This window comes from Balaenoptera acutorostrata, chromosome 12 (assembly GCF_949987535.1).
Source record: "Balaenoptera acutorostrata chromosome 12, mBalAcu1.1, whole genome shotgun sequence".
NCBI classification, from domain to species: Eukaryota; Metazoa; Chordata; class Mammalia; order Artiodactyla; family Balaenopteridae; genus Balaenoptera; species Balaenoptera acutorostrata.
In genome coordinates this window covers 73,067,364-73,084,172 of record NC_080075.1, presented here as the reverse complement: position 1 = coordinate 73,084,172, position 16,809 = coordinate 73,067,364, and the positions used below count along the sequence as shown (strand labels likewise).

At 43.7% G+C, this 16,809-nt stretch overlaps 1 protein-coding gene across 2 annotated transcripts in view; it reads left to right on the top strand.

Annotated features, from left to right (window-relative positions):
- The window catches only part of MAPRE3 (microtubule associated protein RP/EB family member 3), a 48,700-nt gene that overhangs the window by 21,060 nt on the left and 10,831 nt on the right, over positions 1–16,809 (top strand). The gene's annotated exons all lie outside the window — the stretch shown is intronic.

Sequence of the window (16,809 nt, the reverse complement as noted above, 5' to 3'; positions counted from 1 at the left end):
TTTGCTCAGGCACATTTGTACCAGAAAGTACATTTAATACAACAAGGGATATACTTCTTCCCTATACGGTGCCTTGAAAATCAGAAAAGCAATCACAGCTTGCTCTGTGAGCATAAAATCAGAGCAAATAGAGTTGCAAGATGTTAATAAATGATATATCATCACACTCTGGTCAAGCTTAATTAATTCTCCCCTCTCCGCTAGAAGAGGCACTGTCCTAGTGACTAGAATGCCAATGTCAACTAAACAGAGTGCCACTCCTTGGATAATGTTAAAATTGCACTAACATAGTTTTACTTTCCAGGCATTTTTTTTTCTAGGTCCCACAATAACCACCCCTCTGTTTATTATTGCCTTTACAACCAGATTCTACATGATGGCATGTGACAGTTTTTCTAAGTTTGTAGCTTATTTTGCATTGATAAAGGTGCTGCCTTGTGACCTCTAGGGAGATGTATTTGTCTTGTTTACAATATCTCCAAGTCACACTATTCCTCATGATATGTAATCCTGTCTATACCATGTAGATGCTTGTTAGCAGGGATCAGTAGACATTTTCTATAAGGGCCAGTATTTTACACTTCGCCACCTGCACAGTCTCAGTCAAGACTGTTCAGTTCTGCTGTTGTAATATGAAAGCAGCCACAGACAATATGTAAATGAGTGAGTGAGTGTGGTTGTCTTCTGATAAAACTTTGTTTACAAAAAAAGGGAGCTCTATGTATAAAACTGATAACTAATAAGAACCTGCTGTATAAAAAAATAAAATTCAAATACTGAAAAAAGGGAGCTCTAGCTCATAATTGCTGACCCCTACTTATTAGTCATAATCGCAGAGGGGGCTCGTTTTTGTCCTTTCCAGACTTTACTTCAATCCTCTTTTATCATAAATATTAATATGATGCTTAAGTCTTCAAAAGAGGTTTTTACTCTCCCCCAAGAGGACCAGGAATCCTTAGAGAAATGGCTTGTTCCAAGATGGAGGCAGGAGAAGTGCAAGTTGAGCCTGGAGCATCTTTTTACACCAGAAAGTAAGGAACTTCTCCAAGAATGTTGGGAATGTGTCATAAAAGACATAGGAACCAGCTGAAAGGGGCTCCCAATGGCCAATACTGGGACAGTCTGAGCATCATATAAATGATAGTAATGTATTATAGCCCACTGAATAAAATAATCTGTGAGTTTATACTGATCTAAAGAGATAAATGAAAAATAAATGGAGGCAGAATGATGGGGTTAATGATGGTGTTAGGAGAAAAAAGTGGTCCTCAAACAGGTTGGAGGGCAAATAAGAATCACTTGGCGAGCTTTTCCACATACCTGAGCCTCTTTCTAGAGAGGGGTGTGTGTGTGTGTGTGTGTGTGTGTGTGTGTTGGAAAAGCTCTCTCTGGGAGACACTGCTGAGCCTTCCCTGTTTGGATACCACCGATGTTTGGGCCGTAGAGGACAACGGGAAGACAGCAGATGGGAGTATTGTATCTTGAGTCTGCTTGGCCCATTCATGCCTGTCCATCATGTCTATTCCTTCCGTTATCCTTATCAGAGTATTTGGTCTTCTTGGAAGCTGGTGGATCCAAAAAGTGGAGTTCTTGCCTCTGGGGTTCTTGAGCAGCCATGAGAAATAGATGAGACATTAGGAGACTGAGGTTTCCTTAACTAGCAGAGACCACCACCTATAATGTTTCCTTTTTAAGCTCTTCACCCGAGGAACAGAAAATACCTGGAAAAAAAGTATCTAGTGAAGAATTAGTTCTTACTTTCCAGTGAATTTTCAGGAGGGAAAAGACAAGCCCACTAGCAGACAAATTAAAGTTGTGAAGTGAGCATTTAAAACATTTTTATTCTATTGTGAACAATAGCTACGTGGGACCAAAATGTATAATACATGATATGCAATCCCTGACTTCAAGGCTCATATGTTTGGGACAATATTGGGGAAAAATTAAATGACAATATAAAGGATAGATTGGTACCTTAAATGTTGTGTGGCAGGCCACATATATATACTTAATCACCAAATGAATTATGTAAACTCATAAAATCCATTAAATGTAGAGGGATAAGGAATTGCCAAAGGCTAGAGTGGTCAGAGAAGACAGAGTAATACAATCAGCATCTATTGGAAGGGACCTTAAGAGGTCACCTAAAAATAAAAGCTCACCTAGTCCAGCCTTCACTCTGGTTCTTGACCTTACTAGATGTCCCCAAAGGGTGTCATCCAGCTTCAAAACTTGCCATGATGGGACCTTACCCCTTTCTGGGATAGCCATGCTGCCTTTAGCTCCGCTGGAAAAATTTTTCTTCAATTGGTCAAAATCTGTCTTTTTGTACCTCCAGCACTTTGGTCACCATTACATCCCTTGTGGCCACAGAGAAGTCTAATTCTTAGTCTTCCCCTGGTAGCTCTTCAAGTCATTACAGATAGTTCTTGGGTCAGCCTGAGTTTTTCTTCCATCTCTAAACTAAACCCCCAGTTTCTCCATCAGATCCTCACATGACCTGGATTTGAGTATGTTCACTGCATCCACTATCATGGTCACTCTCCTTCAAACATACCCCTGCTCGTGAATGTTATTCTAAAGTTTGCTTCCCAGAACTGAATTCAGTATTCTAGGTGTGGTCTGACAAGCCCAGAGGGGAGCAATACTTTTTTCATCCTAGAAGAAGGACTTTATAATCAGATATCTGGCTTCAAACCAGTTCTATTCCTACCAGCTATGTTACCTCAGGCAGGTTACTTAAGCTCTCTGAGCCTCAGTTTAGTTCTACTAATATCTGAGAACATACCATGTGCTGGGCACCATACTAGGGATGCAGAGACTTAATCCCAGCCCTCAAGAAGTTCATAGTGAAGTGGAAGAAAAAGATATGATAAGTACTGTCTATGTTAGAAGTACACCCACACGTATTACAGAAACACCTAGAAGGCCAACCTAACTCAGCCCAGCGGAAGGGGGTGAGAATCATGGAATTGACACTTGAGATGAATCTGGAGGTTAGGCTGGCATTTTCCAGGTGAAGATCAGTGGCAAGGAAGGGAAGGCATTTCCAACAGAAGAAAAGTATGAACAAAAAGCACCAACGTCTGACTCAGCCTGGTATGGTGTCTTAGAGCTGGAACGTAGAGTGGGAAGGGGACATGATGGTGGGAAGGGAGGCTGGAGAGGCAGACAGGTGCCCATCATGGGGAACGTGATGGAGGGCAAGGGAAGACATCGAATCTGGGGTTGCTTTAATGGCAGTCTGCAAAGTAGTGGGTATGAAGCCCAGAAAATGGAGCTGATGATCCCCTTAGCCCAATCATACTCCCCATGTTGTGAGGAGTAATTGAGGTAAATGAAATGCACAGTAGGGTCAGGGCCATGACGGGCTCAGTCAGTGGGGTCCTCTTCCCCAGCCTCTGCCACTGTTGCCTTTTGTCAGCCCCATCCCAGTGGCAACTCACACGGAGCTCCCATCAGTTCAAACCCCGTAAGTGTTTGCAGATCCTTAGGTCCCCTGCCACATTGCTTCCTTCCATTTGGTTTTCAAGGTCCAAATGTAGAACCTCATGTGTATTTCTTTCGAATGGTTTAGCCCCTTGCCACAGGCCGTCACAGCAACCTGGTATCCTGATTCCGTCAGCCAGTGGTTGCGGAAGTGGTGGAACGTGAGCCTCATCTTAAAAGGAAGAAGGCATCCAGGCATGAGTCAGGGCTGGCAGGGCTTCAGTATTAGGAAGAGTGGCGGCAGGAGAGCACCAATCTGAGGCTGAGGGTCTAAGGAATGGAGAAGCCAAAGGAAAGAACAGGAGGGAAGGAGTGGAGTGAAATTGTGAACACCAGCGCGAGAAGTTTAGTCTCTATCCTATAGACTCTATATAGGTGTAAAGGGCCACTGGAGGTTTGGTGTGGGGGGAGGCAGGGATTCAAAGCGGTGTTTTTAGAAAGTTTGTCCTGCGATGAGGGGTAAGAAAGTTTAAAGGAGACTAGAGTCAGGAATACCGTCAAGTCACAAAGTGACAATTTGGACAAGGAGGATGTCAGTGAGAATGGAAGGGATGAGATGGATGAGAAAAATCAGTGACTTGAAAACTTGGCCAAAATGGGAGAGGTAGGATTAGATCCAAATACATGCACTTTTAATGTGGCATTTTATGGATCCTTGCATCTTGGTGTATAACACAGATTTAAATTCTAATATTTTACCATAAAACATTTGTTTCCACATTATCATTAATTAATGTTACCATCTCAATTTTGCATACATTTATCAATATTTTAAAACTGCAGTTTGGAAGAAAAACTTAGTTTTCCAAACTGCTAATTTTTCTGCCAATTTTCAGTTGTTGGTTCTTAAAAATAAAGATTCTATAAGACCTTAATTTTTTAGATGCAAGTAACACATTTCTACTTACTTATATGGATGACTGATTTTACACATAAGTGTGAGTGTTTGTGCTTTATCCAGATAACAAAACAATAAAAAAATGTGCTTCAGTGATATCAAGCAAGCATTTGCCAGGAGTGTACTGTGAGCCAGGTGTTAGAAGGTTCTTGGGAGTCTAAAGACGTGGTTCCTGCTCAGGGAGCTCACTGCTGAGCAAGGGCGAGAAGCCTGTGAGCAGATAAATACAGGGCAGGGTCATGTGAAAGATGACAGAAGTACAGGTACAAGGCTGTGCAAGTCCATTGTGTCCTTGTTATACCATGGCCAGGTAAGGCAGGAGGATGGAATGGAAAGAGGAACAAGGGAAGAAGAGAAAGGACAAGAGTGAAAGACTTAAAAACAGGGAGGGAGAAGAGCAAGGAAGGACAGAGATAAGTATAAGAAAAATAACTTAACCTTTGTTACACTTTATACTGTACAAAGTACTTTTAGGTACGTTATCTCATTTGATTCTGCCAAGTAGCTTAGGAGAGAGCAAGAAATGAGACGGCATTGGGGGATGTAAAGCAAGACCCACAGTGGTGAGGAGAGAGAGATGCACTCAGGAGTGCTCAGAGCCCCTTACGGCCTCCTGGGCCATGCCCGAGGATAGTGCCCAGCTGGTGGAGGTTGACCTCAGTGGGCCTTGTTAGAACCCAGTGGGGACCTTTCAAAACCAGAGGAACTAGCAAGGAAGGGCTAGAACCACCATGCCAGGGAAGTCTGAACCACCCAGACAATAAGCAATAGAAGCCTTAACATGGTTATTTTGGCAGCTGTTGTCAAAGACTACTTGCTGCCTGACCACAGCTTTCTTCCATTACTTCTCTACCCTGCGTTTTTTTGTTTGTTTGTTTGTTTGTTTTTATTTAACATCTTTATTGGAGTATAATTGCTTTACAATGGTGTGTTAGTTTCTGCTTTATAACAAAGTGAATCAGCTATAAATATACATATATCCCCATATCTCCCTGCTTTTTTAAAAAAATATATTTTATTGAGTTTTTTTCTTGTCACAAAAGTTATACATATTCACTGTAAAAAATTTAGAAAATCCAGATAAATCCAAAGAAGAAAATCAAAATCCCCTGTAACCCCACTATCGGACAGAACCAAAATTATTATTTTAGAATATACCCTCACATTATTCTTCTATGCCTGTGGGTATATTTCTGCTCTGTAACACTTTCCCCCAATTTAATGTATTGTAAACATCTTTCTATGTCTTTCAGTTGGGATTATGTTTTGGTACAAGTAACAGCAAACCCTAACCCAAACCAACAGTGGCTTAAACAAATTATAGGGGTATTTTCCTCACATGACAGGAGTCTGGAAGTAGGAGATACAGGCAGGGAGAACAGCTCAAGGACATCATCAAGGACACTCCAGCTCCTTAGCCTGTTGGGTGTTACCTCATGTCTCAAGGTGGCTCTAAGTTGTAGGAGAGGCTGGGAAGCAAGTATTTCATTTTTCTGACCTCTCTAGTGGAGAAAGGCGAGGGAAAATGCTGTTGGGAGTGGGTGCTGAGTCAGCCAGCCAACAGTGCCAAAGAGGCACTACATATTCTTCTACAACATTGTTTTCTTAAGCAGCTGCATAGTTTAGATGTACCATGATTTGTTTAACAATTCATTGTTGTTGATCATTTCACTTGTTTCCAGTTTTTCATTATTATAAATATGCTTCTATGTATTAAAGCTTTATATATAGCCATAATTGTTGCTACAGTATAAAATTCCTTAATTCTATAAGTAGAATTAAGGTCCAAAAGTATGTAAAAATGTAAAGGCTTTTAATATATTTTTTGGCCAAATTTTTCTTCAAAAAGATTGTACCGAATTACACTCTCACCAACCGTGTTTAAAAGGGTACAGTTCCCTGCACCCTCAGCAACAGGTTTTTATTTGTTTGTCATTAAGCTATTATCCTATGAACATTATATGGATTTAACTTAGTACTAGCCTGACCAGACTGAAGTGCCCTGCAGCCTCTGGGAACCCAGAGGAGGGACACTGAGAACCTCAGCCAGCCCCACCCTTCCCCATCCCTGCCCGGAGGTGCAGGTCTGCAGGGCGTCCTGTGCTTCCAGGTGGCAGGTGCGGGTCCTCGTCCTGACGGGCACTGCAGAGGACTCGTGATGTTTCTGGTGAGCATGTGCGTCACTCATCTACCTTTATTTTGAAAGTCCTTTCTGCCACTGTGGAGTCATCATCATTTGTCCCGTCTTAGTCCTAAGGCAAGGCCCTCCTGTCTTGTCTGGGGCTGAGGTGCTTCTGGGAGCTGGCCTCTTGAAACAGCCCTCCCCCCACCCCCGCATCCGGATGTGCCTCAGGTAAGGTAGCCTTACAGGCCCACTTCACTCTGTAACAGAGGGAAGGCCGAGAAGAGGGTATTGGTAGATTCTTGGGGGGTATTTTAATCCTATTAAGCTGCTTTGGGGACATGCTGCAGTTTCCTGGGGAGGCGGCCAGAAAAGGAAATTATCCCTGCACATCCCTTTGAAATAATTATTAACTAGTCAGCAGTTAGCCACTGCGCACAGCCCTTCTCCTCAAATGAGGAGTCATCTAGGGGTGGCCAAGTCATGTCTGTGCACACAGTAGGTGCTTAAATACTCATATGTGTAGGCATAGATTCTTGTGTGAACAAATGAGTGACTGATGAACCCAAGTGAGTCTGTGCTCAGTGCAGGAGCAGAGGCCAGGCCCTAGCACCACACCACCACCATCCAAAATAAGAAAAAGAAGAGGAAAACATAGGCAGAACACTCTATGACAGAAATCACAGCAAGATCCTTTCTGACCCACCTCCTAGAGAAATGGAAATAAAAACAAAAATAAACAAATGGGACCTAATGAAACTTAAAAACTTTTGCACAGCAAATGAAACCATAAACAAGACGAAAAGATAACCCTCAGAATGGGAGAAAATATTTGCAAATGAAGCAACTAACAAAGAATTAATCTCCAAAATTTACAAGCAGCTCATGCAACTCAATATCAAAAAAACAAACAACCCAATCCAAAAATGGGCAGAAGACCTAAATAGACATTTCTCCAAAGAAGATATACAGATAGCCAACAAACACATGAAAGAATGCTCAACGTCACTAATCATTAGAGAAATGCAAATCAAAACTACAATGAGGTATCACCTCACACCGGTCAGAATGGCCATCATCAAAAAATCTACAAACAGGAAAGCTGGAGAGGGTGTGGAGAAAAGGGAACACTCTTGCACTGTTGGTGGGAATGTAAATTGATACAGCCACTATGGAGAACAGTATGGAGGTTCCTTAAAAAACTAAAAATAGAACTACCATACGACCCAGCAATCCCACTACTGGGCATATACCCTGAGAAAACCATAATTCATAAAGAGTCATGTACCACAATGTTCATTGCAGCTCTATTTACAATAGCCAGGACATGGAAGCAACCTAAGTGTCCATCGACAGATGAATGGATAAAGAAGATGTGGCACATATATACAATGGAATATTACTCAGCCATAAAAAGAAATGAAATTGAGTTATTTGTAGTGAGGTGGATGGACCTCGAGTCTGTCATACAGAGTGAAGTAAGTCAGAAAGAGAAAAACAAATACTGTATGCTAACACATATATATGGAATTAAAAAAAAAAAAAAGGTTCTGAAGAACTTAGGGGCAGGACAGGTATAAAGACGCAGATGTAGAGAATGGACTTGAGGACACGGGGAGGGGGAAGGGTAAGCTGGGATGAAGTGAGAGAGTGGCATGGACATATATACACTACCAAATGTAAAATAGATAGCTAGTGGGAAGCAGCCACATAGCACAGGGAGATCAGCTCGGTGCTTTGTGTCCACCTAGAGGGGTGGGATAAGGAGGGTGGGAGGGAGATACAACAGGGAAGAGATATAGGGATATATGTATATGTATAGCTGATTCACTTTGTTATAAAGCAGAAACTAACATACCATTGTAAAGCAATTATACTCCAATAAAGATGTTTTAAAAAAAAAACTATTCAGAGGAAAAAATAAAATAAAAAAAATAAGAAAAAGAAAACACCAGAATTGTGATTCCAGGAAGGAAACGATAAGGATTCTATTTAAGCGGTCCCTTCACGACCTTACCCTGACCTCCAGAGAGGCGGCACGCAGAGTGTGAGAAGCACTATCCTAAGGAAACAGTGCTCTGGGAGCTTTCCTTTGAGGGCGTAGTTTGAGGCTACCGTCAGTTACTACCACCGTGAGGGGAGAGAAAGGAAGAGCATGGTTATGTACACGTGAGATCTGGAAAAACCTTTGCCGTTACAAGAAAAGAAAGCAACCCTGATTCCCCATTAGTGGCCAAGCTTTTGGTTCTTAAATCAAGGCCCAGTTTTTCTCCTTCTTGAATTATCCAACAGTCTCTTTTTCCTAGAGTGGAAACCAATAGGCCAAAATGACCTCATTGAGAACAAGACATCTCAAAAGTAGAGCAGCACGATTCAAAGTATTACTACAATGACTAGAAGTATGTGGGAGAGAAAGTAATAGGATTTCACTGGGGGTAAGCCTGCATGCTGAGAAACGTTGTGTATTTTCAGTGAGCTACAAACATTGTACAGCATGAAGGACCATCAAATTTAAAGGACACCCTAAAACCAAGGGTACAAAAGCCCCCACTAGCTTAGCCGCCAGGGCTAATTCCCTTAAGAGAGCTAAGTAGGCCTTGCCACAGTCAAGAGAGACTGCGGTAGACTTGATGTCTGATGAGTCCCATGAAATTGACTCATAACATCAACAGTTTATCCAGATCTCACACACACAGACAGATATGTTTATGATAATTAGGTGGGCCCAGAGTGGGAGGTTGCTGAAGGGCTGATTTAACTCACAAAAGGCCTCTTCATGTTGAGATTCCCAGGGAAGGGACTTGTATACCAAGGACTTGATTAAGTTATAAATGTGATCATTTCAGAAAAGTTGGAAAGTTTTGAATGGCCTATAATCAGAAGTAAAGGATTTACCTCCTTGGGATAAATCATGCCTGGGTAATGAACTTTACTTTGACAAAATTGTAACTTCTCTTTAAAAACCTTATGTCCTTTGGGACTTCCCTGGCGGCCCAGTGGTTAAGACTCCGTGCTTCTACTGCAGGGGGCACAGGTTCGATCCCTGGTAGGGGAACTAAGATCCCGCATGTCACGCGGAGCGGCCACAAAAACAAAGAAACCTTATGTCCTTTCTGAAAGAAAATAATAGCTAGAAACAGTCTTAGAGCTTCCCTCATCTTTGGGATACAACAAAAGGTCATCCACATAAAGAATCACAGGGAAATTTAAGGTACTTGAGGTTGTGGTTGAGGACTTGTGAAAAGTAGGAATAGCCTCAGTAAATCTTTTGGGCATAACAGTCCAGTTATATTGTTGATTTTCCCAGAAGGAGACAAACACATGTTGACTATTTTGATCTAAAGGAACACTAAAGAAAGCAGAACATGAATCTATGACTGTAAAATATGCAACCGCAGGAGGCACTAGAGATAAAAGAGTATTTGGTTCTGGTCAGGGAATGACTATTCTATTCATGGCCACAAGGTCCTGAGTAAATCTATATCCCCACACATTCGGTAGGGTTATTACGAGGATTTGTTCAAGATATGATGTGTCCTTCCTCTATTATGCTTTTGACTATTTATTTTAGTCTTTCTTTAGCTTCTGATTTAAGAAGGTTTTGTGCAAGTTTGGGTAGAAATTTAGACAGGTCATTCTGAACCTTAATGGATTCAGCCTCAATAATCCTGCAAACACTTGATGTTTGAAACTTTGTTCCCTTTTCATTCTAAAGCTCCTCTCAATTTTGTTCAGATTGAAGGCTGCCTGAACTGGCCACTATGATTCTAAAGTATGCTTGCTGAAATTATGACACCTAGAAAGATAAATTCACAGACTTGGGTTACAGTATAAATGCCTGTAAGAAGCAGGAGCCTGGTCTGGAGGGGCACAAACTTAGGTTTAAACTGAGACAAACCCATAATTTTTGGAATAGTCAGTCCAAAGCGTTGCTTGTGTACCTGTGTTTTCTCAACCCCCTCCCCAACCTAATGCCTGGGTCCCCCACCTACAAAACCCAATCAGATCTGTAGTTCCAGAGGACAGAAAAGTATGGAGAGATCTCTGCCAGAGCCAGACTGTCATGGACAAAGCAAGAGAAGATTGAGGAAGGTTCTCACAGGGTTTTTTGTAATTGCCAAAAACTGGAAACAACCCAGATGTCCTTCAATGGGTGAATGGATAAACTATGGTATATCCATACTTGTACCATTGTTTGGACTACTATTCAGCAATAAAAAAGAACTATTAATCCATGCAACAACTTGGATGGAACTCAAAGGCATTATGCTAAGAAAAAAAAAGCTGATCTCAAAAGGTTGTTGTATGATTCCATTTCTGTAACATTCTTAAAATTACAAAATTATAGTGATAGAAAACATATCTGTGGTTACCAGGGATTAGAGTAGGAGGAGGGCCTGGCTATAAAGGGGTAGCATGAGGGAGTTTCTTTGAGGTTATAGAACAGTCTGTGCCCTAGCAGAGTGGTGATTACATGAATCTATACATGTGATAAAATTTCATAGACTGGACCACAACAACACAAAATAAGGGTGCGTGTAAAAACTGATGAAATCCAAATGAGGTCTGTAGCTTAGTTAATAACGTACCCATGTCAATTTCCTGGCCTTAACAATTGTTATGTAAGATGTTATTGGGGAAGCTGGATGAGGATATGTGGGAATTCTTTGTCCTATTTTGCAATTGTGAGTCTAAAATTATTTCAAAATAAAAAGTTTACCAAAATTTGGAGGGGCACTGATTTCTGCAAGCAGAACTTGGGAATCTCTTCAGTTCTTACCGGAAAAGATAATATAAACTAAAGCCTCAAGAATTATAAATTTAATGCAGTTTCTAAGCATTGTAATTTCATTTTCTGTATTTTTGATTTGGAAATTACGTGCAGCTACTATTTTAACTATAGTAGTGTTACAAATATTTTTGTATTGTTACAAATATATACCTGGGGGAAACATCCCTTGCTGAGTTTCCCCCAGGATGGAATAACTCCCAGCCGCCTTACAGAGCTCTTGGTTGTAGCTTCTGTCTACCCTTAACCACATCTCCTTCTGCCCCCAACATGCATTCTGGGGTGAACTATTTGTAATCCTCTCCCTCCTCCCAGTCTGTTCCTCTATCCTTTTGACTCTTATTTGCTTGATGAGCTTTTCCTTCAAGACCCAACTCAAACTATGCTTCCTCTAGAAGCCTTCCCCGACCCAGGAAGCAGAGTTGCTCAGCAGCATGCCCTTCCTGCATCTGGGGTTGTAGTGTAATGTGTCTCCCTGTGGTTATTACATTCACTTGTCTAACTCCCACCCTAGTCTGCGAACTCCTCAAGGGCCCAGACTGGGTCCCTTTCCTTTCCTTAGGCCCCATGCCTGGCTCAGTGCCTGGAACACACACTCCATAAATGGTGATCAATGAGTAAGTGAATCTGACGCTCTGGAAAGTCCTTAGTAACAAATTTTGTTTATTCTACCCTTCCTTAATAATTTTCAACAAAACTGAAGACCAACAGGGGATTTGATTAACCACAGTTAAACAGAACAGTATATTAATATTTAAAACATTTTCCAAACATTCAACTTAGTCAAGACTTTATTATGTTAAAACTTCTTCCCATGCTTTCTTTTCGTTCATGACACCATGTTGTAAAAAGCTTTAGTAAGACCATGAGGTTGCACTCATGAGCCTCCTTAGACAGATAAGATCTAGAATTTAAGGATAGGACATGAATTTTCCAGACTTTACTGAGAGAAGCAAGGTGTTCTCCGCCTCGCAAGCCGTCACTCTGCAGTCCACCTGCAGTGCTGCAGCAGACCCAACGGCCTTGGTGATGAACCCCTGATTTCCCTCCTCAGCATCCTCTCGGGCAAATGATCAGGGACTCTGTAATTGTCTGCAGGTCTAGCTTCTGTCCTCGCACTCCAACAAAATGACTCAAGAGTTTCATCATTTCTTCTTGCACAATCTAATGACCATTTCTCTGTCCAAGGTCTGGTAACTTCATTAAACAGGGCAGGTAACCTCCTCCTTGAAACTGGTCCCTCCCTTGGCTCCTGGGACACCACGTACCTCTCCCATTTTCGCTCTTGATTGCATCCTCTAACATTCCTCTAAGATTTAATCATTGGTCTCATGCTCATTTTTCAAATAAAAGTAATAATAAACATGTTTCCCAAGTCCCAAATTTTCCATTTTCTCTTCACTGCTTTCTGATGTCCTGTCATCTTTAAAGGCCTAAATTAGGTGCCACCTACCCCCAGAAACCATCTAACTACTGAGGCCCCACTCATCCTTTAACACTCTCCTGGAGCACTTAAAAGCCAAATACACTTGCACAAGTTAGTACTTCATATATTCTCTTGGAACTATAAAACAAGGAAATCTCTTATTTTATGAATTACTCTTATTTCTTCAACCAAACAAAGGCTCCTTAAGGAGAAGACCCATGACTTAAAATCATCCCATGTCCTCATGGTGCCTTGTGGGGTGCTTAGCACATTATGGCAGTGGTCAGTAAACACTTGCTGAGTGACATTAGAGCAATGTTGCAGTAGCTTGGAAAGAGAAATATGAAGAAGAAAACCGGGACTTCCCTGGTGGCGCAGTGGTTGAGAATCCGCCTGCCAATGCAGGGGACATGGGTTCGAGCCCTGGTCTGGGAAGATCCCACATGCCACAGAGCAGCTAAGCCCATGCACCACAACTACTGAGCCTGCGCTCTAGAGCCCGCAAGCCACAACTGCTGAGCCCATGAGCCACAACTACTGAAGCCCGTGTGCCTGGAGCCCGTGCTCTGCAACAAGAGAAGCCACTGCAATGAGAAGCCCGCGCACTGAAACGAAGAGTAGCCCCTGCTCACGGCAACTAGAGAAAGCAACGAAGACCCAATGCAGCCAAAAATAAATAAATAAATAAAAATTAAAAAGACCACTATGGTCTTTGGCACACGGTGACTGTCAGGAGAAACAGCTCCTGATTGGGTTGTGGCTTGTCATCCTCCAGATCCGCTGGAAACCCCATTCAAGGATCAGACTGAGGTCGTGGCTTTGGGAACAGCCTGCTCTGTAGGGTCTTGACTCCTGCTACCAGGTCTGGGGTCAAGGGAAAGAAAAGTTGAGGAGGTCTAGTCTGGTGATTTGCTAAACCATTTCCTATGCGAGGACCATAAGGTTCATGGTGCAGTCACTGAACAGGAAAGGCAGTTATAGCTCTCATCAGGAGAGGTGCAGCTGCTGGTCATTCTGCAGGCTGAGGCTTCCAACATGGTCGTCAAGACCAAATCTCCACATCCCGTGGCCAGGAAGAGCTTCTCGAGACCATCCAGCTCCTTCCCAGATACCTAGGACTGTACTTACAGCTAGGCATTATATTCCTAAGTCATAAATAAGGCTGCATAACTCTGAAAGCTCACATTCTAATATTTAATAACCTTGTCAGTGGCCTAAATCTAATTTTGGCTTTTTGTTTTTAAGCCTTCAGTGGAACTCTACCTTCCACAAATATGTCTTGAAAATAATTCAGGGACTCTCGGTCTTCTCTAATTCTTTGGTTCCTAGAAGAACTCCCTGCAGTTTCCAGGTCTCTACCCTCTGCCCCCAGCGGCTGTGAGGGAAACATCAGGTCTTTTGGTCCTGCAGGGGGTGTTGGGCATGCCTCAAGCAGGCTCCTTTAAGAATACCAGATCTCCAGTCAGACAACTTGGCTTTAAATCCTGGCTCTAACATTTCCTAGCTGCTTGACTTTGGGCCTCAGTCTCCTCATCTATAAAAAGGGGACAAAACAGTCCGCATTTCATAGAGCTGTTACGAGGACTAGGTGATTCATGTATACAAAGCGCTGAGCAGAGCCCAGCACACAGCAAGTATTCGATCAGCGTTATCAGCATTACTGGGGCAGACACTGAGAATCCAAGGGCACCTGTTTGAGAAGCAGGCGCCCAACACACATCCAGCTTCAGGCCTCCAAGATAGTAGAACACCAGTCTAAGAGGGAGACAGACTACAGAACTGTGCTTTCTCTGCCCCTTCTGCCTGGGGACTGCCATCTGGGCTTCCTGAAGCTGGGCCTCTAACCACGATCCTTCCCCAACTCCAGATTTCCCATATATTCTGCTTTGTAGATGCATCCTACCGGCCAGGAAAACTGAACAGATGCTATGGGATCAGAGGAGAAAGAATTCTGAGGAGCTTGCCGAAACGTTTCCCACTCCTGACACGGGGCTATGCCCATTGCCACCAGGCTACCCCTTCCTGCCCGGGCCCAGGGGCGCTGCAGTCACCTGTTGGGAAAATCTGCAAAATTGTTACTCCTTGCCCCCCTGGGTCACACATCCAGGTTATTCTGGGGTTGCATGGAGGCAATATGTGCAGGCAGGGATGAACGGTTCTGAGGGACTGGAAGAGCCCTGCCGGCGGGTCACAAAGCCCTGGCAGATCCAACCAATCACCTTCTTCTCATGGCTGACCAAAGACCTGACTCACGGGGAGGCTCAGACTCCCAAAGCTGAATTTAAAAAGTGGAGATGGGGCAGGTGGAGTAGTTCCGCGGCTGGTGGGGAACCAGCACACCTACATCTGGACGGTGTAGGTTCAGGTAGGGACTGGAGCTTCTCCAGGATTCTGTTCTCACAACACTTTTAGGTGAACCCTGCTGAGGTCCCAGCCACTGGAGTCCTGAACATGTCCTGCTGAACACGATCTAAACTCTGAAGAGGCAGATCTGGATAATGCTGCCATGCCCCTTGTAGCTGCTGTCCTGGGGAAGGAGTCCTTTGGGGAGTCCTGGCCAGATTGCTGTATCTGGTCATTACTCAAAGCGTTAATGGAAATCCAGGAGGGGAGTAAACAGAACTCCTCACTTGCTAAAATTAATCCATTTTTAGTAGGGTCCATGTCAGTGGGCAGGTAGAAAGTTAAACCTTTCTTTCCAAAGGTTCTCTACTGGACATCTTTAAGTTCCACAAACACCTACTTTTTAAGTCAACAGACTTCCACGATGGGAGCTGCCATCAAAACAAGGCTACCAGCAGCAGGTTCCTGGAGCTGTGCAGTGTGGGGAAGCGAGGCTTAATGGTAAAAGCTGCGGCTTGGCCATGGGCTCAGCCACCAACTGCCTGTGAGATTTTGAGCAAGTAGTTTGAAGTATCCAAGCCTCAGTTTTCAAGCCTGAAGAATCAGAATGATTCTCTTGAGCATGAGATTGCTGTGGGGTTAATGAGGGACCCCGTCTGTGGGAACCAGAGGTTAATCCTCTCCACTTTGGGGGCTGAACAACCTTCATGACAGGCAGAGGATGACAGATGTGTCTGACTCATGTTCTTCTTCCCAGCACCCTGGAAAGCTCCCCACAGAGTTCCGATCAGGGTTCTGAGCAGGGGGAGAGCAGGGGCAGGCGTGGCTTTTGGTTGTGGCCCTCCGGCAGCTGTGCTGGAGCTCTGGTGCCCATTTCTTTCCTTAATTAGTACTGGCTCAGGGCCCCGGACGCAATAAAATATTGCTGAATGAATGAATGAATGAATGGGAGAGGCTGAACTGCAGTTTGGGGTTTCAGGTGGCAGGTGGGCTCAGAAAGGGTGGTTTTCTGGCCACATTTCCTATCTGTTGACCCCAAGGAGCAGGAGAGTAGAAAGCTGGCTGCACCTGCTGGCCACACACAACCAGATGCAGCATGAAGCCCCTGGATGCTCAGCAAGAGATTGAAAAAGACCTTTTCCTCTGATACAAGGAAAAGAGAAACTATATAACATGGCTATATAGCTGCCAGACTCCTCAGAGCAGGGCTTTGGGGTGGTTCTGAGAACAGAACTTGGTACCTGCTGGGAGGATGCCCCAGTCGGACTGGCTCTCAGGCCAGCTCTGTGCACACCCCCGGGGAGGGGATTGCTGGCCCATCTGCGGCCTGAACATAAAGAGAGAGGGGGGCTGCAGCGGCTGCTGGGACATGTGGGGAAGAGAACATTTGTGTCTGCGGCCCTAGTGTGCCTGGTGTCTCCTTACTGATCCTTCATGCTTCAAAAGCAGTTCTGGTCTTGGGGGGCACATTCAAGCCATGTCACTTTATCTTCCTTTCAAATGATGTTTCTTCAGACCGTGTGGCTGACAGCTGTCACCTGGCCAAGTGGCATGTGCTCCCCTCCTCTGAAACTGGAGTCTATGAATCATTCAGCCGACTTTCCCTCAAGCCCAGGCCCAGCCCTTCTCTGCTCTCAGAGCCCCTCCCCCGCCGCAGCCAATCCACCAGTTTTATTTCCATGACTTTTTGACAGACTGCTCATTTAATACTCTAACCTTTCCACCAGCAAGTCTACCTAACA